Source organism: Grus americana, chromosome 5 (assembly GCF_028858705.1).
Source record: "Grus americana isolate bGruAme1 chromosome 5, bGruAme1.mat, whole genome shotgun sequence".
In the NCBI taxonomy this organism is placed as follows: Eukaryota; Metazoa; Chordata; class Aves; order Gruiformes; family Gruidae; genus Grus; species Grus americana.
Window position 1 is genome coordinate 50,350,545 of NC_072856.1, and position 24,634 is coordinate 50,375,178.

At 37.5% G+C, this 24,634-nt stretch overlaps 1 long non-coding RNA gene across 2 annotated transcripts in view; it reads right to left on the minus strand.

The window, feature by feature from the left end:
- Nucleotides 1-427: 427 nt before the first annotated feature.
- LOC129207013 (uncharacterized) overlaps nt 428-24,634 on the minus strand; it is a 103,350-nt gene continuing 79,143 nt past the window's right edge. Inside the window, exon 4 of one of the 2 annotated variants that reach the window (XR_008577347.1) lies at nt 428-1,710. This is a non-coding gene — a long non-coding RNA (uncharacterized LOC129207013). Of the gene's footprint in view, nt 1,711-5,396; nt 5,649-24,634 lie in introns of those variants that run through there. The other variant, XR_008577346.1, reaches the window with a different exon arrangement.

The following is a 24,634-nucleotide window of genomic DNA, read 5'->3' on the forward strand; positions in this document are numbered from 1 at the left end:
AACCAGCTTATCATTTGAATTTAATACATTATAAATGGTATTTTGTCTATGCTCTATATCCTTTTTTCTCACACTGAACACAAAAAATATCGTGTTTTTTAAAAAGGGAGGTGGAATGCTCTGAGAATTACAGTCTGTCCTTCTGTTTTCCAAATGACAATATTAACCAAGTTTATTTTGGTAAAATTCAAACTAAAAAAGTTGTATTTTGTCATGGTTTAAGCCCAACCAGTAACTAAGCACCACCCAGCCACTCGCTCACCCCTCCACGCCAAGGGTATGGGGAGAAGAATGGAAAAAAAACCCTTGTGGGTTGAAATAAAGACAGTTTAATAGGATAACAAAGGGAGATAATAATAATAATAGTAATAATAATAATAATAATGCACAAATGCTCACCACATGCAGAAGGAAAAAAAACCCCAAACAACCCATTGCCCAGCCTGTTTCTGAGCAGCGATCCCACCTCCCAGCTACATTCCCCAGTTGCATACAGGGAGCACGACGTTCTATGGCAGGGAATGTCCCTCTGGCCAGTCTGGGCCAGCTGTCCTGGCTGTGCTCTCCCAGCTTCTTGTGCACCTGGCAGGGCGTGGGAAGCTGAAAAGTCCTTGACTTAGTGCAGACACTACAACTACCTAGCAACGACTGAAACCATCAGTGTGTTATCAACATTATTCTCGTGCTAAATCCAAACCACAGCACTGTACGAACTACTAGAAAGAAAATTAACTCTATCTCAGCCAAAACCAGGACATAGTTAAAGCAGTCTGGGTACATCAATTTAGTCCTCAAGTACATTTCTGAATAAAAAATAAGTTTGGTGGTTTTTTTTTTTTGTTTTGTTTTTTTTTTTTTTAAGCAGAAAACATCCTCTCCCATTCACTGGAACATTCACTCTGGAAGACTAAACCATTAATTTATTTGTGAAATGTCTTCAACTTAAAACTGAATATATTATTTTTCTCAAAAGTTCCATATTGTTATTGAATAAATGGTTAGAATAAGTGATTTGAGTGACTAATTGTAAATTACTTTGAAACATCTATCAATTACCAGGTCAAATACTCACTGTGAACAACATCATAACTTACTTTTGCAGATTGTTTGATTGTTACTGATTTTATGTTAACTACATATAGTGCCATGGATAAGCTGGTCACTGTTATTAAAGGCAATGCAATTTATTTCCTTAAAAATTTGACAAAAACAAAGATTTCATTCTCTTCTGTTCTAGTTATACACTATAGTCTATGTTGTACTGAGATACTCTTTTTACAGCTATCACTACTTCAATGTCTTCATTTTCCAAAACAAGTTATCAATCAGTGAGGTTGTCCCTTTCTCTGTTTTGTAACACAGTGATGGCATAGTTAGGCATAGTGTGTAAGCATTTTACATACGCATGTAAACAATGTGACCACAAAGGACACAAAGAGGGATATAGTTGCACACACAAGTGATGAAAGTTACAGAAAAAAACCCAAACAAGATAAGTCCAAGGAGCTGCAAATAAGTTAAAGGTTGATAACGTTGGTAGGGAAGGGAGAATTTTGAAATATGTTAAACTCCAAGGAAGTGGAGCGATGATAACGATGTGATGCGATATAAAAGCTGATTTATAGTCCAGCTTGTTCTTTCCCTTGAATGTGAGATGTGGAGTATATCAAATTCCTGGCCAAAATGTTTAGCTGAGCAGTGATGAGTCATCTAGAAAGAGGTAGAGATTTGGATGAAATTATTTTGAGATTAGTAGACAAAGTGCAGTTTGATTATGTTTCTTTCACTAATATTTTCATAAACTTTTGCAACTGTTATTATGAAATCTATTTACGTAATTTATTGATTGATTTTGTAAGAATTTTAATGCAACTTAAATAGAGGATGTTTTGGCTGGGAGACATCAAAGCACACCATTCCAGAAAATGACGACAAGCCTAAAATAAGAGTAAAAGTGCACTCTGATACTATCCAGCATCCCATTACATGTTATGAGCTGTGAATAAAAAAGTTAATTAAGCATAAGTAAATAGTAAATGCAAGCGATTGCACACATTTCTCTAAGACAGAAAACAGTGAGTGTCCTTACTATCCTTCCACATTAGAAAAACAATGAATGAGATTCTTTCCATTAACACCTGAAACACTTGATGTTTGGGATGAGGAAAACTCTTCCTAAAAATACAATTAATTTTGCTTTCACTAGGTACTTGTAAATCATGATTGAGACTCCATAAGCTCAGTAAAATGGTACATTAGTAATGTCTGTGTCATAATTCCACTGTGCTTATCTGTTCATCACCAAGGTAGGCCAGTGCTGGAGGTAGCAATACTAAAGGAAGTGTTAAAAAAATAAAAGCATAGCAGCAGTGCACAAAGAAGGGCAGGTTAGTTGTTAGTATATCAGATCTGGAAGAGAGGCCATTTAGAGAATTATCACAGAATTCAGAAGCTAAAGTTTAATTTTGTTCCATGTAAATATATGATTCAAGAAATGCATCTATGCAAAGTGTCATGGTTAAAAATTAATTTATCTGTAATGATAAAATTCACATGCTTTTTTTTTTAACATTGTATTGAAGCTTTTTTTCTGTCACTGAACTGCAGCAATTTTCTGGAAAATAACCATTTTTTTCTGTCTCCACTTGCCTGTATCTATAGGGAAGATTGTTGGGGAAGATAAAATTCAGTGGAATCGTCATTGCCATATAACAACCTGTGCTGTTTTGGGCTGGGATAGAGTTAATTTTCTTCATACTAGCTAGTCTGGGGCTATGGTTTGGATTTGTGCTGGAAACAGTGTTGATGATAACACAGGGATGTTTTCGTTAGTGCTGAGCAGAGCTTACACAGAGCCAAGGCCTTTGCTCCTCACCCCACCGCACCAGTGAGTAGGCTGGGGGTGCACAAGAAGTTGGGAGGGGACATAGCTGGGACTGCTGACCCCAACTGACCAAAGGGATATTCCATACCATATGATGTCATGCTCAGCATATAGAGCTGGGGGACGAAGAAGGGAGGGACGTTTGGAGTGATGGCGTTTGTCTTCCCAAGTAATCATTACGTGTGACAGAGCCCTGCTGTCCTGGGGATGGCTGAACACCTGCCTGCCCATGGGAAGCAGGGAATGAATTCCTTGCTTTGCTTTGCTTGCGTGCGCGGCCTTTGCTTTCCCTATTAAACTGTCTTTATCTCAACCCACGAGTTTTCTCACTTTTACCCTTCCAATTGTCTCCCCCATCTCACCGTGGGGAGGGTGAGCGAGCAGCTGTGTGGTACTTAGTTGCTGGCTGGGGTTAAACCACAACACAACCATAACTATAGCTGGCTGAAAAGTGGAACTTCCAGTTCACTAAAGATAAAGGAAAGGGGTTTTTTTATTGGTTTTCAATATGTCACATTAGTGCCCACAGGATGAAAACTCCAAAATTATAGATCCTCATGAATAGAAGGATTAAAAAACTGTGAATAAACCCGCCAGAACTGTCAGTTTCCAGGAGGTAATGGGCTTGCCAGGCTCTGTAGCTTTTTGGTGAAGCTGTTTTTCTCTTCAGTCTCATGGTTGATGTGCTTTGAAAGTGACAGGCCAATTTCACTGTGCATTAGCATTCCCTTCTTCCCTGCTCCTCTCCCCTATCACCCTGTATGCAATGAAAAGACTGCCACAGGAACTGCTCAGATTTGGATTTTCAGCCCTTCCATGATACCTAGATTTACTGCAGACCCATCTGGCAACTTGTTCTGTGTATCTGCTCTATAGAGGACCCTTGGCTTCCTTCTCCCTCTGTCTGTGGGCTCCATTCCAGACCCGGTGACCTTAGAAAGACTGTGCCCTGGCAGAGATATCAAACCGCTTGGCCTAGACTACCAGGATGGAAAAGAGCGTTTCTTTGGAAATCTACCTGGCAGTGAACATAAACTTTATGGACCCAAGATGTCTGAGTATATAACTTTTCACTTAAACAACTCAGTCTTTTTTCGTGATGGAACTTTGACAGAAAATATGCCACACATTCTAATTACAGTAATGATGCCAAGGTAACAGGCAATTTTCACAACCCATAATAATAATATTTTTTCTTCAGAAAACATCTATGAGTAGATCAGTCAAGCAAAACCCAAGTGGAACTACTCGGCTGGTTCATTTCTCTTTCTATGCTGTTTATTATTTTCTTACAGTAATGTAGTTAATCATTGAAAAATCTCCTCTCCTCTCCTCTCCTCTCCTCTCCTCTCCTCTCCTCTCCTCTTCTTTTTCTCCTTTTCCTACTTATACTGTGTGAATGTATTGTTATATATTCACCCTCACTAGCACCATTTGCTTTTCATTCTTGGAAAAGATGTAGAGTTCAGTTGCAGAGAGTACTACAAAATGCAATATACCCAACTCCTGTTAATTTATGGAGAAACGCAGTCCTTAAGTATGATTACTTGCTATTTTGAGAAGCTTTGATGTGACATTTTGTCACCTCTTAAATATTTCCAAACAACAGTTTGATTATCTTGAAAATTATTAAACTAAGTACCCTTTTATTCAGAAATATGGCTGAATTTTGATTATAGTATAAAATGTTGCTTTACATTATAAGTCCAGATAAAGAGCAGAGCAACTGTAACAATAGATGCAACATAAAATTTCAGCTTACTTTACAAAGATGCTTACCATGTGACTGCATATTTGAATGGCATGTTTATAGAAGATTTATTGTTGGTTTTGTGGGTTGGATAGCTCAGGCAATATAGTAATTTTAAGCTATAGCTAGCCAGGATATGTATATGCTGACCATAATGTACAGGATGACAATATATGTAGGGGCATGTACAGAGAGAAAGAGACAGAGAGAGAAAGGAGGAGGGCACGTATGCTAAGCTGAAACAACCTGGATGGGAAAAAAAGCATTGGAAAAGCAGTAATGAAAAACTTATATAATCCCCCCAGCAGGTTTTCTATTTTTACTAATGTGTTATTTTCATGACATTGTATTTAATGAGCCCTTAATGAGGTCAATGAAGTTACCTTGACATGGCACCACCATTAAATGAGATGAGAATTAGTTTTTTCCAAATGTGGTAAGAAAGGCCCTATTTCTCATAGGTATTTGAAAGCATAAGGTATTTGCTAATTAATGAAGAACTAGACTGAAAGAATTGCCCAAAATCCCTAGTACTGGTTCTAAGTATTTTTATATATTCAGCAAAGTGCTTACTGCATGGATTTTTAAGTGATAATAATATGGAAATATCACTAAAATTCCAGATTTAATTTACTAATCAGCAGTGCCTATTCTCCCAGTTAAAAATCAAGTCTTATGTCACAGAAAAAGGAGAAGCAAAGCTAACATGATAATGAAGGACCCTGAATGCCCACAGCTTAGTGGTCCATCAAACATGTAGTATACCTCAACTCAAATTTGCTAATGGTGTGAAAACAAAATAATTAAATGCTCCATTCTCCAGCCAATTTGCTTCTCTGTGTGATTGATAGCCATTTGAAACAAGCAAATTGCAGCATTTGCACTAGGAAGGAAAAAAAAAAAAAGTATTTCAAGAGTATTTATGAACAGGTTGAAATATCTTCCAGGTGCTCTCTTAGCCGAGGTCATCTCACTGTGGACTTGACAGGTCCATTTATGATCTGCTTCTACTGCCTGAATGAAAGTAGAAAACAGAAGGTTGGTTAGGGTTATGTCTGAGCTTGATGGATCAACTCCTCCCATCCTCACCTCCCCCTAAACTGACACAGTTGAATTCCTGATGAGGCGGCTCATTCTCTCTCCACGGCTGCTCAGGGAATCGAGTACTCAAGTTTAACTCATTGTGACAGGCTGTGTGCCATGTGCCCTTGTGATGTTTACATCTTCATAATTGTACTGCACTAATGTTGAGCAGCCAAGAGTGAAAAGCAAATTATTCAGAAGTTTCAAGGTTAAAAGTCTCCTGCATTCTCATTCATTCCCCACAACACTTTCATTCCAGACCTTCTCCCCCCTAACAAAAAGAAACTAAGAGAACTGTATTGTAATTTGGCTGACAGAGAATATCATATTAGAGCTTGTTCCCAATACACACAATATGCCAATATTTCTGTTCATTCCTTTTTAATTTATCCCATTATCCTGTGTAAGCAGAATTAAATCTATTAAAACAGGTTTCTCCCTTTCTTCTTTAACCCAGGAATTCCAACCATGCAACAGTGAGCTGTATATAAACAGCTGTATTATGTTCTCCTAATTCTTTTACACAACATGTTTGTTATATCTTTTGCTTTCTTCATGTTGGTTCTTCTAGGGGATATTTCATATCCCCTTTCAAGATTGTTTTTCTTTTATCCAGTGATGGCTTAAAAGAAAAGGATTCCATGAACCATCTAGGAAGCATAGCTACAAATTCCACATATACACAACATTACCAAATAATGTCCTAATTCCTAGGGCAGAACCAAGTTTTCCTTTCTTCTGCATGGTCTCATGACTTGAATTTCTGACTGTACAGTGGCTGCATTTTTTTAAAGGGGTCCATCAAATCGTCTTGATCTGATAATAGCTAATACAGAAGCCCTAAAGGTTTCTCTCAGACAGAATTATAAGTAGAATCTGTGTTGTTAACTTTCTGGAGTTTCTAACTCCAAAACTTTATGCAAAAATATGTATGTCATCATCATGACATCATCAGATGTAGTTTTATGTAGGCCCAGCCTTTTATATCATATGGGGTTTTTTTCACATGATTTAAGGAAAATTTGAAGCTGAACAGGATTACAGCAGGGGAAGACTTACACTCATCTCACCTGAATACATATTTTTGTACATGGACAAGCAACTGAAGAACCCAAATTAAATAAAGGGGCACCAGTTGAATGGAGACGCCTACAGAGATGGACGGAGTCATTGTCTTGGTCTTAAGCTAACTTCGAATGTCTAAGTCCCACTTAGGTGATTCTTTATTATGATGTTTTAAATAATGAGACAATCAATGACATGGAAAGAAACGTTCCAGTCACAAAAGCAAAGGGCTGCCAGAACAATGAAGATGTGGATGGTGGAAGACAAGGGAAGGTGCAGACTATTGTTAGTTGAGCAGATAAAACTGTGAGAAGTCTGGTAGAGGAAAACTTTCTTAGCAAGAACAGTATAGAGAATGACATTGAAAAGACAAAACACTGAGAACACATATCTCCAGATTAAGGCTTCCAATACATGTATTATGGCTGCTGCAGCCTCCTCTAGAGCATTAATGTTTGCATTGCTGGTTAATATAACGTCCTAATGATTAGAACAGCTTCTTCTCCTCTATTCCATTCGCTGAGTGTAAGAGAGGAAGTACAATACCTTTCTTTGTTTGCTGTCACTAATCTCAGGGTGGTTTCTTTAACCACTGAATTGGTAAATACCGTAACTAGATTGGAAGGATTACACAGATCATTTGTGCAGATGGATTGGTGTGAGAATGTTTACCACACTGAGCTACCTCTGAGGCAATAGAAAAGCCCCTAATTTGTTGATTGCGATGGGAAATAATTTAAGATAGTCACAATGCTGAGAAGCACTGTGAAAATTCAAGCAAGCGTGACACTTGGTTTATCTACAGGAAAAATGTAGGTGTCTCTAGAGTTTGCATCAGATGAAAAGGTTTCAGAAATCTTACATTTGGACTTAGGTATTTAAATCAGCGCTGAAGCTGTACTTTGGATTCCACGTACTTCATTAGATTTAGCTTGAGAAGGCTATCATATTAATTTACTTTCCAATGTACTAATCATTGGTCAGCTCACAACAAAAAAGGACTACTAATCCTACTTTCAGAATTAGGAGCAAGGAGATAATTAAAAATTATATACAGAAAGAAGGGGAAAAGGCTAGTTTTGTTTTCGTTGGAAAAGGGAAACTTTGTTGTGACTGAAAAGAACATTTCTGAACTCTCAGAGAAGACTGAGGAGATTAACCTCAATAAAATTAGGACACAAATTTAGGAGATGGTAGAGAACTCGTCTAAATAGTATGAAAATGAGTAGCTGAAAAAGAAATGTGAGTAAAAGAAAACATTGAAAGGGAGTCTTTTGCGCATTAAGCTACATATTGATAGTGTAAATTGAAACACCAGCTATTAAGCAGTTTTTGGATCATGACATTGGGCTTCTCCAGCAGAACAAAGGTGTTCTGTGCAATGTTTGCTGAGGAGAGGCTGGCCCTGACCACATCTCAGACAGAATTCAGGACTGATCTATCAGGAAGAATATACAGCATGCCAGAGTTTCTAGTAAGGTGCATCATGTAGACAGTGACTTGCATTGGCTGCTTGCCATTAGTATAGAATTATGTTTCTCTCCACTGGAAGTAAAATTCCATGTGTAAAGCTTGTGTATGTATTCATTTTTGTGTGTGTCTGTAAGAGAGAAAAACTGAGGGGGAAAGTGTGTATGTGCATATGAACAGGTAGATAAACTATGCTATGATTAGCATTAGGCTTGACAGGACTATGATTTGGAAAGTGTCAGCTAAACCACTGAAGATAATGTATTAACATCAGGAAAAAAGAATGGTGACCTTTGGGCCAACGCAAAATGCAGCGAGTTTAGTACATCTTAAAGGCATTCTGATTTACCACTGTAGGTTGCTGCCACCAATACTTTCTAAGTCCTTACTCAGACTTAGCCAAAATGCCTAGTAATATGTTATCATCCTAATGTCATTTTACATATGTAAAAGAGTACTAAATGAACAAATATATTCACATTTTGATTAGTGGACTGACTTTAATCCACTACCACAGGTCTTCTCCAATCACAGTTTGGAAATCTGTAGTGGCAGAGAAGTGTAAGAGCTGTAGTAATCAGATATATCCTACACTAAAAGGGTCAGATTCAGCTTTCCACACTGAGGGATCTTACTAAAATGCTCACTGTGAGATAACAACAGTATCACAATCCCATCTATAATTATATTTTATGGAGTCTAAATATTTCTCTCGTGGACAAAGAGGTATAATTTATGAAAGAACCCAGTGAGGTATGTCTTGCAAAGCCAAGAATTTTCTTATGGGATATTAAGACTTCAGTTTGCAAGAAGAATTGAAAGAACGAATGTTCAGCACTACAATGACAAACTTTTAGATTTCCTAATGGAGAGTGGAATTGCCAACCCCAGGTTAGGCACTTTGTATTTATAAAGTCTTGTATGACATTCAAACTCATGTGCAGCTCAGAATGGCTGCAATCCAGAGGTGCTAAACTGCTGTTGGACACAGTGGAAGGAAATAAATTGCACGTAGTCATTGGTCTGACTGCATGGTCTGTGCTTTCTGTAGATGCGTAAACATGGTTAGGTATTGACTGACAGCACGTGGAGCAGATAGAAGCATGTTCTCTGAGAAATGCTGAGGAAATCGAAGGAAGTACTGTGGGATCATCCCCAAAGGGAATTATCACCTAGCAGAGGGTAGAGAAATGCCTGTCACATTTAGGCTTCACAGTGATGAACAGCATCACAGAATTAGCAACCTATGTGAGGTCATTTCTTTCTTGAAATATCAAAGGCTCCTGGCAGCCTTTTACCAAGCATTTCAGTGGCCAGCACAGTCATCTGGAATACAGGAAATTGGTATCGGTGTCCTCTTTGCAGATATGCAGTAGGGATTTGTGCTCTCCCATCACTCAGGAAAAAGTTTTCACAGCAGGACTATTAAATACTCTCAGGTGGGTCTCTGTCAGTTGGTCCCACTGAAGCTGCTTCGCTTTCTGTAACTGACTGAATGATAACCAGAGAAAGGATTTGAGCCTGACTCTCCCACATGAATGCCTTTACTGCCAAGCTATGCAGCTGGTCGTTCTTTTCTACCACTGACTATTGAATACTAAAAAAAAATTGTGCAAAGCAGAAATTGGGGAAGAAAGAAAGACACTTATTCCAGGATCCCAGCTGCTCAGTTATTCAAGAACTTTATTGAAAAAATGGAAGATCCCAGCTGAAATCCTTCCTTCATATCATATATGGAGAATTTTGATCCTGTATGAACAAAACAAGCTGGGCAAAACAAACTGTTCTTCACCTATTATCAAGTGTTCTCTCAATATGTCTACCAGCTAAGGTCTAGCAGGGAAATACCTGCCTTGCAAATTTTGCTAGGACTTGATGTAATGCAGCTCTTAGCTGTTACACGGTTCTGCATACAGCCAGCAGCAGAAATGCAGGTGCTGAGGGAAGTAGCCCCTTTTTGACATTGTGATGTATTGGGCATTCAGCTTTTAGAGAGATAGTTTGGTGCCTAAGTTCCCTTTGAGCATCTAGCCCAAGCACTGTACTTTTACTCTATTTCAGCATAAGCTTTTCTTATGCTTTCAATAATTGCTGTGGAGAAGTGTGTGCATTTTGTGATTTTTCCTGAAGGGAAGCAGCTTTCTGTGGGGAATAAAGAGGATAAATTTCATGCAACCCTATTACCTGCAGTTCCTGTCACTTCAGTTTCTGCTGAGCAATCTGGCACATTTGCAGTTTGTATTAGCTAGTGACACAATCTTCATTGACAGGCTATGAACGCTGATGGATTTCTCTCTCCCTTATGCAGTGAAATTAAATAGCGTCTCCAACTCCATCAGGAAAGCTGACAATACCATCTACGTAAGAAAACAGGCCAGGCGACAACGTCGAGGTGCCAAATGTTGGCAAAGGTTTGTCATACATTAATGCTTTCTTTGAAGAATGCCTGGGGGCTGCCAGGAGAATTCTCTGAGCAGGACATAGCTATCATCTTCACTTGATTAATGCCCTGTTGTGGACAAGGAGTAAAAGTTCTAATAGCTAAATTACCTCTAACTTCATAAATGAGCTAAAACATAACACAGATTACCCCTGCACAGCCTGAGGTATCACAGCCCGTGTGAGCAAAGTGAAGTGCAATTCTTACTGGCACACCTTAGAGCTGTACAGATAGCCACCCCGATTAGGCATTCCTCTGTCTGTGTAGTGGCCTGGTAGTCTTCACAATCACATCTGCTGAGCTGGTTTTGTGTATGTGTTGGTTTCTGTTCAACAAGGTCAACAGGCAAAAGTATTGATCTCCCAAATGCATTCTTTCTTAAGGGAATGCTGGTGAGAATTTTTAGAATCGTAAGCTCATCAGAGACAGGCTCATCACACTGATAGAATGGCAGATACTGTGCAAGAAGCGTGATCGGTAGTCGTTAACTTTTAAGACTCCTTTAGAGTGTCCTTTCCACCTTGAACAAGGAAAAGAGAGGACTTGTAAGCTCACAAGAAAAAAGTTTGTCAAAAGCAACATGAACTTCTGTAAATAAATTGCAAAAAACTTCATTGTTATTTGATAGTGTTTTTTTCCTCAGCCAATGGCTATAGGAGGAATCAGCTGACTTGAATTTAAGAAACAGCTACTACCCAAAGACAGGAGAAGTTAACACTGAAGAAGAAAAAAAAAAAAAAAAAAGGATTATCCTGATTATCCTTAAATATACACAAGTTTTGAAATTTCTCTCTCCTGTTTAAGAGGATGCTTCTCGGACTTGTCAGACAGATTTATTTTAGTTGTGTCATGTCTCCAGAAAGAGGACTCACTATAAATGTTCATATTATTCTGTAGGTAACTACAGAATACATTTTTTCTGTATGTTGTGTATTTGAATGTGTAAATAGGGTGTGGTGAAGAAGAATCAGGCATCAGGCCTGATGGACACATTCTGGTGGCCACATCAGAATCAAGGGCCACATAATGGAATATGTGGCTGTTGGCAGGAAGTCTACCAGGTGGTAGGAGAAGTTACTGCTACTTCAACCTCCAATCTTTTAAAACCACTCTACTATTTCAGAGATGACTAAAAATATTACTTTTTTGTTGGTTTGGGGTTTTTTTTCTTCTTTTTTGGATAAAGAAGACGCATGGAACTGAGAAGCCTACTGTTGCTCTTGTGTATTGAAGAAATATTATATATTATCTCAGCTAAAATCCTTCTTTACCCATTCTCACTTGTCTATTTCTTTTTCTGCTGCCTTGAGCACTCTCCGAATCCCAGCAACAGGCCCCTGGTTTGTGATACAGAGAGTGAAATTCTCAAGCTGATGAAAAACTCCCATTGAGTTCCACATTGTGATGGTGAGAACATCACATATATCCTTCCAACAATTGTTTTATGTAGAGCTTCAATTTGTTCCTCTTGAATTTAAAACCACTGATATACTTCTTCCGTATTGCTTTGATGCTTCTTTATGCTTTCTTTCTTCACTCAAGTTTCATGCTATCTAAAAACTGCGTTCCCGTGTCTCTCTGCCTCATTGACCTACCATTTCATTGCAATTCTCAACTGAAAATACATAGTTTCTCTGCTACCTAAGCAGGGCCTGATTCTAATCTCTGAGTAATTCTATATCAATGTAAAACATATTGATTTGAGTAGTGTTACTTTCAATTTACACCACTGAAAGAGAGTTGTGACTGTGGACATTATTTCTCTGTTTCCATTATTATTATTATCTTACTCTGGAAGAGTATTATTTACTTCCGTAAAGCCTTTGGGATGCAATTTGTATGAACTACACTATACATAATAAAGTTGAATTGTTATGTTTTGACTTGTTCTAAAGATAAAGCACTAGATTTTCATCCCAGTCTTAACTAGATCTTTCCCTTTGTATTGATTTGTTTAGACAGCCAAGTGTGAAGAATGTGGGAGATGCCTGTAATAGTTTATTAATATTATATGGTCTGTTTGTTTCCCTGATTATGATAGTTGTGTTTTTCCTACAGATTACAAGGTGGTTAATTCAAGCAAAGAGTCCTTTCAGAAGGTGGGTAACAGAGTTTATTTCCAAACTTAAAGAGGCAGCGCAGGTTCTACAAAGCATTAGATTTACCTGTAACTACTCCACATTTAGTAATCTGGTTTATAAATTGAAGACATGTTATAGACAGGAAAGAGAAACTAGAAAATCTCAAGAGGAAGCAGCTGAAGGACAGAAGATAGATAAGGAAACTCTTAAGGAATAAACTGAACACAAATCTGTGTGGTCCTTGGAGAAGTCAGAACTTTGTAAATATTCATGTAGGTTTCATACAAAATTAGAAAGAACACACACTTACCCTTTTTATTTTTACTGTTTTGCTAAAACTGAGCTCAAATAATACCTTATCAAAAAAATTTAGCTTACTACATTTGCTATCACTCTGTTGATGCTTTATATCAGATATAAGACACCTTGTTTCTTGATCATCTCATTTCTATGGACATCTGTCCTACTGTCTGTTCCTGACTCGGCCATATATCAATGGCTACTATTGCTTCTGTTCCTCCTTCCCTACCTTCTTAGGTTCATCCATTACTTGCAGCCACTAGAGAAGGGTTTGGGTTTTTTTCCCCACAATATTATTCTCTTTGTTTTCCACCCTCCCTTGTAATGAAGTGTAAGGCTTATTAGATCATAGGTCCTGGGAAAAAAGTTCTGTAAATGTATGAACCCTGTGGGATTCACTAAATTCTCCCATGTCTCCCTGTACCACTGAGACCACCTGAAAGCAGGACAATCACTCAGTCTTAATTCAGAGTGGAGGAAATAGAGGACTACAGTCAGAGAGAATGGGGATAACAGACTGAAAGCAGCTTTGATTTGTAGGACTGCAAAAGGTAACTAGGAATTTTGAAGTATTTATTATCAGTATTAGCCATTATTAATTTATGTTATGCCATTATTAGTGAATCATTCATGAGCTGATTTGGAGGGATTTTTTTGTATTATCTTTGACGTTCAGAGGTACTCGCTGAGAGGTATGAAAGAATAATTTTCACTGGAGCTTATTTGTAAACTGCTGGCTTTGTTTATTCACTTTTTCGTATTTGCTATTCACAGCATGCAACAGATCATCTAAGCCTAATGGTGTTGTTTCTGCACCCTGACTAGGTGACTGCAAATTTATAAGCAGAAGACTAACCAAGGCTATATAATGAGATTTTCATATCAAGATAAATCAAGCTAAAATTCAAGAAAATTTCAATACATTATCCATGAATATAAGATAGATGTCCAGTTACTCATGAAGGAATGAGAGAGACCTACATAGATACACAGTCAGAAGTATATGCACAACCTCCCCAAATCACACTGTGTTTTATTATCAAAATGGCTTTTAAGTAACTGAAATTGTGTCAGTTAATTCCAGTCCCTATCTACTGATATTAAAGGAACACAGTTTTAAACTATAGCAAAGGCACTGGGAAGTAAAGTTAGTTTTATAATTTACCTAGTGTGTGGTACCTCTACTGATCAATGTTTAATATTTATTTTAATGGCTTTTTGGTTTTAAATAGCTATAAAAGACCAGGTTGAGCTAATATTAGTTTTATTTCTTAAATGTCTGTCCATCCATCTATTCATAGTATTTTACATACAATACAAGAACATCATACTAAAACATAAAACCAGAAAATATAAAATGTAAAATCAGAAAATCAAATTAAAAATATAAAAGCAGAAAATTAAATCAATGCACTATGCACAAAGCTTTTAGAATTGGAAATTTTCAAAAATTCATTTTAAAGGAAAGTTAATCCAATAAACTCAGATTTCTAAATTCAAGAGGGTGGACCTGCTCTAAAAGTAGGCAGAACTAAGATTGTAATGGTATTCTCCTTTCCATATCTCAAAAATTCTTAAGGAGCTCTTACAGTTCAACTCCCTTATTCCAGGCTTAACCAAATGAAGAACCTCATAAATATGAAAAGTCCCTTCCTTTCTACATAAATTTATTTTAGTACATGGCAGGGATGATACATAACAAGATAAGGACTTTGAGCCCTGCTTCACTGAAGTAAATGGAAAATTTTCTGTTTACTTCCACAGTCTCTGACAGTGAGGTGCTGGAACCTTAGCAACAGCACGGAAATGCATAAAATTAAGATTTTGTATGCTACAACTGCAGATGAAAGAACTTTGTGAAAGTTTGCTATTTATAGAGCAGATGATAGAAAAAAAAATCTGCTATTAATATTGCAGGGAGAAGGCTGGAAAAAAGCTGGACTTTATTTAATCTCTGGCAATTGTAATTTGAATTACCAATAAAGACAACAATGAAATAGTTAAGTTTGTATTATATAGTGTGTTTTCAATATTCTTTTTGATGAAGGTAGAAAACTAAACTTGATGACCTAGAGATATTGATATTTCCTCTTAATAACTCTCATGTAGGGAAAAGCTGTAGAGAATATAGATTAAACCAACATAACATTACAAATGTTTATAAAATATTGCAAGAATCATTTATAGAATGCATTTACAGAAAAAAATAAGACCATTTAAATTGAATTTTTGAACCATTCTATAATTTTGGAGTAGGGCTGTCACTTTTACATTAATTTTTTAGGTTTGCTAAAAATTCTTTATTCGGTACTATTTGTGGTGTTTATATTCTACAGAACTATTGAATGATAAGATTTCAGAGCAGAAAGTCTGTCACAAACCACTCATTTACTCCAAACTATTTTTGATTGAGTGTGAGGGTATATTACTTAGAAGCTAATAGGATATCTGCTTTAAGAACAAATAAGCAGTGAGTTAGTGCTGCTTTTAATCAACTTTGGGTGACATGTACAGTATTGTAAGGCATACTATGTCACAGTTACCTGAAGCAGCATGGAGCAGCATCAGAGATTTATGCATGCCTTATTCTTTCTAGGGTGCGTCCCTGCTGTCTACCTATACATGGTTTGACATTTTGATGGATACAGGTCAGGCAGTCACTGCTGGTCAATAATTTCATTTATCCATAGGTGGTTTCAACCATGACTAATTTATTATTTTGCACATCTATGTAGATGCTATTGCCCTCTGCTCTTAGTCCCCTCACAAAAATATCTCTGGGGAAAGTAGGCATTGTAAAAAATACGGACAAGCAAAAAAAAAAAAAAAAGGACATATCTGGTGTCATTGTAATAATCAGCTTTATTGCTCAGTTCAGTTGAGGTTGTTCCTACATGTGAAATAAGTTACAAGGTGCAAGTATCTCTCTTGCTTATAATACCCTTACCACTATAACGAGTGCTCTAATGCATCTAAACTCCCTGCCTCTGTGAGTTGAAGAACTATTGTTACCTTCACCTTGCAAACGAGAAACTCCAGCAAAATCAGATATGAAATCTGCTGCTTAACCAGGAACCATAACTGGAACTCTCATGTCTCGGAACACCATTCAGATACTTGTATGATTGTGTGCCTCTGTTTAGGTATATTACTCTTCTTCTAGCATACATAATTAGTTATTTTGTATTAACTCAAACATGGTTTCTCTGGAGCAAGAATTATGAACGACTTTTTCAAGGAACTCCAGAGATCAATAAGGCTAATGAGATAGGTGCAGATGAGATTCTAATAAGTACTAAGCAGAATGATGGAGAGAAAGCTAAACTCGTAACTGACTTTCAGAAAATATAGCGATGGAGCAGATAGGTTTAACACTTTGATTGTGGACAATTTGGGCCAAAATGAGCAATGGTGAGAGATGTTTTCTCCAATGCTGTCCTTAGAGCCACTGGTCCAATTCCAACCTTGTGCTTTTCAGAAAACATATTCAGCATTGCAAGATTTTGAAGAACATGTGGAAAAAAATTAAAGAAGCAGTTTGTACCTCTCAAACATCATTGATTTTTAAGGTAAAAGGCATAAAGGCTTTCCAAATACATAAGTCACTCCCAAGTAGTAAAAAATCCAAACCTGACACTAAAATTTGCTTTCTTGATAACTAATTTTGAAGTACATCAGGACTAGAATAAGTTATTTAATGGTATAACCCTACAGTAGAATAATGGTATTGACTGCAAAGACTGTAAGTCTTCTGGTTTTCAAGCCCCTACATAAGTTCTCTTCATTCCACCTCTATCTTCTGTTTTTTCATAGTGTTTCCCAGAAATTAATAAAGTAGCTAAAATTTCTTAAATGTGACCAGATGAGGTGCAAGAACATTACTGTCTTTTTAATAACTCATGAACAAGCAGAACTGTGCTCTGGAGGACTAATATCTGATAAGATGCTTTCTCAGATAAGGTAACTTGATGAGATAACTGATTTTCTAAACAAGTGAAATGAAGTAGATCTAATCTTTTTGGACTTCAGGAAAGCATTTGATATGCTTCCTTGCTATTGTAGGCCAAATACCTTCACGCATAGGGAAACTGGACACTGAAAACAAAGTAAAAATCTTCCTTGGACTTCAAAATCTTATTTTGTCTTTAGCCATACTGCCTATCAGTCTGGTAAGACAGAAAATTTCATTTCTTTTCACTGACTTACTCCTTTTTAAACTACTAAACTGCCATTAATTACTTCTGTGGACATAACCAGACTGAGATGGAGAGTTTGTTTTCACTAAGTTCTGATAGATCTATTCCCTCTTAATTAAATCCCTCTTTTACAGAAAAGAAGGCAGTGGACATTTTGCTTGATAAAGTAATAATGTATCACTTTCAGAAATTTTGAATTTAATTAATTTAAATATGTGTAGAAGACACAGGGAAAAATCCTCATCCTAGTTCTACTTTGGAAAATAGGAAGCATGGTTCTGCTCTGGAAGGGAAGGTGAGGTGTGAGCTGAGCATGACAATAGTGCCAGCAGGAGCAGTGACCTCACCAACAAAGATGCAGGTTGCGGAGACACAGATCTGGGTCAGGACCAAGTCCAGAGACTGATCAGAAAATCTACAGCGGTGTGGCAGGTCTAAGGCCAAGCCATGAAGAAAAACCATCAAGTCTGGGTCAGATTCACTGGGGTATGAGACTGGTCACAGACATAGCTGCTCCACAGCTCCAATATAGCTCGGGTTGGGGCAGCACTAAATTCTCAGTTTAAAAGCATCTCCCAAGGGAAAGGAGGGGCAGACCCACACCTCTAGCTTTCTTCACAACAGCTCTTATAAGCAAAAGAGTCGACCTTGGAGTCAGCCAGCTGAACTCTGTAATGTCTCCAACTCAATTCCTAGAAGGGGATGTGCGCCAGGACCTGACAGTTGGAATGCAGGAAGGCTTGGAAACAATCACAAGACAAGTATGAGCCTAACTGACCTCTGGGAAACAAGTTATTTCATCTAAAATTCTGAAAAATGTAGCACTTCCTCCAGAGTATACAGAATTTCCAAATACAGCCTGTGCCAATATTGTAACTGCTTCATTAAGGAAACATTTATTCCATCATATTGAAAGCTTATTGTAAAGAAGGAGAATAATATAAAGGTGACAGATGACAGTGATATATTAGTGGATAAAGGGTTAAATCCCAAGGAAAGGCTGTCAGTTTGCAATGGAAAGATTATGGAACAGAAATTGCAGGAATGCACAAGTGGAACAGGATGCACATGTGAGAGTAAGAACCATGGGCTGGGAGTGTTTGGTTAGCAATTGGCTACCACATACAAGGAAAGAATAGAGAACATACAGTTTTTCCTTTGGGCCATTGTGATTGTTAAGTGGAACAGAATGGCTAATAGTATATGTTTTGCTTAATAGCACTTGAGAGAGTAAGAAAACCCTGGTTACTATTAAATTATAATGGGACCCCCCCCCAAAAAAAAAAAAAAAACCACTTTATGTCACTGCTTAATTGCTTATCTTTAAACTATAATTTGGGTTGATTGCTCCTCCTGAAAAAATACATCCATTCCTCTAATACAGGCTGATGTGATCATTTGCCATCTCAAATTTAGCCTTTCTATACAATGGTGGTTTTCTTCTGACAACTAGAAACAGATTATTTATTCAACAAGTGGGTTTAAATATCTGTTGCCTTCTGCCTAAATCTGCCTTTGGCCATGCAAATTGCTCTTTGTACTGGGACCTCCACAGCCCTCCATCTACACCCTCTCCTGAATTCTTGGAAAGGCAAAGGAGCATATTAGGGATGTCTGCATGTGCTCCTGACTCTCTCCTCCGAACTGCTCAGTGTTAGAAGAAAGCAGTCAGTGCACTTCCTCTTTTGCATTTGTTTTCTCTCTAGGCTCTACTTCTCAGTGAGTCAGAGACAAGACAGAAAAGCCCACCACTATAAAGTTATCATTAGAAGTGAAAGAAAACTCCAACAGGAGTTTTCATCCCCTCCTTTTATCCCTTACAGGTTTTGTTTGCATGGACTTTGTCATGGGGTTTTTTTGAAAGATAGGTGGAAAAAGTAATTCAGTCTCATATCTGCACATGAAAGGAAGCTTTCAAAAGGCTAATGAAATGGAGAAATTTTTTCAGATCAGTCTATTCCTGCAAAAACAGGACCACCTGTAACAGTGCTAAAGCCAGTGAAACTAGGGACCTGCTGCAGAAGTTGGCTGCATTGCTCAAAAACTCTTCATGGTCTGTTTTATTAGGTTTGTATAAGCTAACATTAGATATGCAGTTCACGGCTTATGTTTGGAATTACAGGAACAGTCACATTAAAATGCCACAGACCAGACTGCTCTTCAGGACTGTACTGAAGAATTGAAGTGGTCTTGAAGTACTTTTGTGCCTGCCCAGAAATCTGTCAGCATCAACCTCTCATCCAGGCGGCAGATCCTTTGCACAGTCTCCTTATTGTGGTTTAGAAAATCCATGAAATAAGAAAAGATTTTTTTCAAAATCAACATGCTTGGAGCCTGAGGACTGAAACAATTTCCTTCCCATAGACACATTTTGTCTCTAGCCTTAGGAAAAGGGATTGCTCTGTTCATCACACTAACGAACAGTGTATATGCACAGAGAAAAGCATCAGCACCGTGGCTGGAGTAACATAAACACGGGAAGGTTTCCTGAAGTTCAAAGCATCCTTGTCACTTTGACGCTGTGCCTCTGTGATGGGAAGCCACCCAGTCCCTGCTCTCCATAGCCCCAGTCTAGATGCCTTAGACAGCACCCAAGGGGAGGGTGCCAGGGCTCACTGTTGGCCTCTGTAGGGATCCCCAGGAGGGGGCAGGGCAGGGCCCGGCAGCCAGGGCCCATCCCACCACCCCAGCCAGGAGCAGGGCACCTGGGGACACTGGGGGCAGCCCCAGCCCCGGACATCGGGCACCTCCCTGGGGACAGGGACGGATGAGGCCAGGATGGTCTGCGGGCCCGGCTCAGGGGGGCCCATGGCCGGGCAGGGCAGAGCTGTGGGGAGCTGGAGACCGGGCATTGCTGGAGCAGGGGCTGACGGCCCTGAGGGGCTGACCTGGGGTCCTGGCCGTGGGCAGGGTCGGGGAGATGCTGAGGAGGCTGGCAGGGGCAGCCATCAGTGCCCTCAGCCAGAACCATCAGTGCCCTCAGGGCCCTGGCGAGGGAATGCCAGTTGTGCTCGGCTCTCTGAAATCTCCTCACTCGATTTCTGCACTCTTACTGCTTTATAAAATCTTTGAATCCCATACTCAATGTTTGGTTTTTGTGGTTGATTATTTTATGGCTAGCAAGCTTTTTTCCAGGAATGCTTGTGGGGAACACGCAGAAGGACAGTCAAATAAAACTTCTATGTAAAATTGAGTAAGTATCTGTAGAAAATGTTTTTCAGCATTCACCCTGTCCTAATAAAAGCAAAACCATTTTTTTCCAGAGTTAATTTACTGCAGAAACAGAATTGCACAGAGCCTACACAAAAGGATAGAACAGAATGTGGAGATGAAAGATGATAAAGACAAGATATATATTCTAAGTTTTAAGGTAAATGAACAGAAGTTCAGACAAATGTGATACTTTCAAACACAGAATGTTCAAAAGACATTATATTGAGATATGACACAGTTATGATACTTCAGTTATTCAAATATATCAAATCAAATTTATGAATCTCATATGTATCTTTAGGGCTGACTAGAGACTATCTGCCTACTTTAACAGGTAAGTGCTTCTTAAAGGAACCAGTGTGAGTGAAAGGTAATTAGGAAAAATCACTAGCACAATTAATATTTCTGTAAGCTCCTAATATCTCTGTAAGCTATATACATAGGAATGCATGCATGCTTAACCACACGTACATTTTGCTGTCCTAACAAAACAGCATTTAGGGGTTTGACCTGTTTCAAGGAGACTAGTATGTAAGGGAGTGCTGTAACACAAACCAAATAAACTGATTTATGATGAAAAGTCAGAATACAATGATGCAAAGACCGAAAGATAGAGCCATATGCAAGGAATTTTAGCTGCATCAGACCAGTGGTTGCTGGGTAAGCAACTACAAATTCTTTCATATTTTAAGATAATATTTTTTACATTATTAGATAGCTCATAGGAAAAAGAGTAATGAGCAAACCTGCCAGATACATTAGATACCTATAGTGCAAAGTGTATGGAAAGCAAACAGGAACAACTAGTAATCTTAGTGCACAAACAAAGCTTAATTGGCCTCTTAGAGATTTGATGGCCTAAATCAGAGATACAGAAAGAAAAGTAGGGAGAAAAGAAAGCTTTTTACTGTATGACGAAAATATTTATGTTTTTTCTGAAGCTCAGAAGGAAGTGAGAACCAGGCCTGTTAAAAGCCTTCTAATAAGGATGAAAAGGGGAGTAGAACAAAATAATATCATTGTAAGAGAGAATAAGACTGATGCACCTTATTTCAGGTGTCTAATACCTGAAGGACGTGGCCTTCTGATAAAAGGAAAATGCCTGCTGAAGGAGCATTATAAACAGGCACAGCCTACTAATAAATTATTGAGGACAATACTGAAAAGCTTTTTTTTTTTTTTTTTAATAAACACTAAGAGACTTAGTCTGTCCTATGTGAAAGATGAATCTGAGTAAAGGGAAGGAAACATTTGTAAATAGGTATATGGTTGAAACTCTCAAATAGTGTCAAGTTAATAATTGTCTGCAAATTAATGTAAAAATGATGCAGAATCATAGCAATAGATTAAAAATGCAAACTTCAGCCAGGAAGATGGTCTTCCATAAAGAGGATTTCTAAAGAGAGGAAGCAGACTGCAAATCAGAAGGACTTATTCTACAACTGGGATGTGTTTTTATAACAACAAGCAGATAAACTGGAAAAAGTACAGAGGAGAAAAAACAAGAGTGATGAATGGCTTACAAGTTAGACTTATGAAGAACTGCTGAAAGAAGTTGAATTGTTCCAGAAAAAAATCTGGTAAAGAGTAGTTAAATCTTCAAGTACATAAGTTTTCTCTAAAAAAGGATGTGTGATGAGTTCCTTTTCATGTCTACAAAGGGTAGACTAAAAAGTGACCTGCTTAATTTGTGATGGGAAGATTCAGATAGATGTTAGTTAATCATTTAGGTATTACATGGTAAGACATTAGAGAATGATTTTAACATTTAAGTTTGGGGACAATTTTTCTCACTAGATTGTGTAACCCTAATCACTTCAGGATTAGCGAATAAAATTGATAAATTAATTTTATTATGTCAGGGATAACCTCCCATCTTTTCCTGCATCCGGAAAACAGATGACTTTATATTGTGGGTTTTTTGGTTTGTTTGTTGATTTTGGGGTTTTTTTGGCAATATTTGCTCCATTAAAGCTGGACAGTAGAAGATAAAAATTCTAATTTCTCTGTTGGAAGAGTATAATTTGGTTTGTATCAAAATCAGACATTCTAAGACAGTCTTAGTCAATTCTTGAATTCTGAAATACAAATTTTTGATCTCAGCAGAAAGCCAGATATGAATCACATCTATGGAAAGTGTGATAGCAAAAGGCTTGAAAATGACGGAGTCATTTGAATGGAGATATGAGAAGGATAGTGCAGTTGATTATATTCTCATTTACTGTAAATCAGCGTATTGCCACAGAAGAAAATTTACTCCAAGAATCTGGTTCAGACATACATCCTTATTTTTTGTCAAATTAAAAAATAATAATAATTTAGTAAAGCAAGTCTTTGGTCATAATTCACGTAGAAGATATTCAGATTCTATTTGGATGTGCTTCTAGTAATATATATTTATGTATTATATGATATAAATAAACCCACTGTGCCCCACTCCCTTGCATATCACACCTTTGTTTTCCTTTTCTTTCTATAATCTGCTTTTTCTGTTTCCCTGTCTTTCACATGCACATACACACCTATGCACTCTCTCTCTCTCTGGCTCACTCTCACATGTATATATTTCTGGCATCAAAATTATTTTTGAATGGAAGAAGAAACAACAAGACCCCGAGGGCTGTACCCACACTGCAGCTACCCAGAGAATTATAAATTCCTGAGTCATGACACTGACAATGTTTGCTAGCACCAAATGCACTTAAAATTATTAATAGAAACTGAAAATGTGCCATGGTTGTATTTGGCACAGTCTTTAAGAAGGAGACTTACACAAGTGCTAGCATTTTAGATGAAATCCTGTCTTTCAGTCAGAAGTGTCAGACAGTAGATGAAGACTTGAATGTTGTCACATTTGCCTTTACCTTTGTAAAACTACTGAAGTGTGCAAGCGTTGTAGTATTTCTGCTTGGCTTCTACATGTATAAGCACTGCCTCATTCTCAACACTTAACTGTTCTCAAATAGCTTTTAAGATAGATTTTAACATTATAACTTTGATTGCTTCTTGATTTCCATAGAACATTGTATTTTTATTCCTCATGATTCACAGATCAGAAAGTGATTCACATATCAGAAAATTATTTGTGATGAACCTTTCCCTTGAATCATAGTGAATTAAGATGAATAAAAAATTTTGGATCCCAGAAGGCTCTTCTGAAAATGAAATATTTCTAATTAGATTCATCTCAAGCTGCAGTCTATATTTTAAATTGACATCTTTTGCATACTCATGTGAGCAGTACATTTGAATACAACAGGGATTTAGTAAGCATTCTCACGATTTTCTTTCCCATCTGAAATTCTCTCACTGTTTAATTTTGTATTCCTAGAGAATAATCAACACTAGCAACCTCATTTAAGATTCAAAATACTTTGACTTGCATTATGCTGTAAAAATTAATGAAACTTGGAAACAGAAATGACTGCTAGCCATCATTCTGGTCTGAACTTTAATGTACAACTCAATTCAGTACTAACTGTAGATCTACAAGTAGTATATCCATCATTATGTGCTAGGACTTGTGCTGTTCATGTTGGTTTGTTTCACTTCTGAGAAAAATATAAATCATATTGGGGAAAAATAAAGAATGATTTGTAAGATTGTCACTTCATCTTCAAAGAGTTTTTGAAGAATATGAGATGTGGGTAAGTAGATATTTCTAGTCATCCTACATTTGGTTAATATGAATAACTATCTCAGGTAGAAACTATGTTCCAAAATCTTCCACCGCATATAAAGTCAATGAGATATAGACACCTGACTTTGTCTAGTATTTATGTAATTTTCCCAATGGCAGCCAATCATATATCAAGATGACTTTCAAAAACATTCAGTGTGTGCATAACTCTTGCTTCTCAAAATTTTTCTTAGCTAGTTTAAAATAAGAGGAAATTAGATTTTTTGTTGATGGTTAGTGGTTCATCATCTTTCTGCTCAAATGAAGATATTGCTTCAACTTCTTCATAAATTTTTTCGTTGTCAGCTACAGCATTTCCAAGCCATTTTTTTCTATCTATTTTAAATTAGCTTCAAGTTTTATTAGAGTCCCAGACTAACCATGATTAAGTATTTTGAAAATATATCAAAGATTTGATCACATTCTAAATAATATTAGCCAAGGGAGAGAACTTTTTTCTTGCTTTGTGGTAA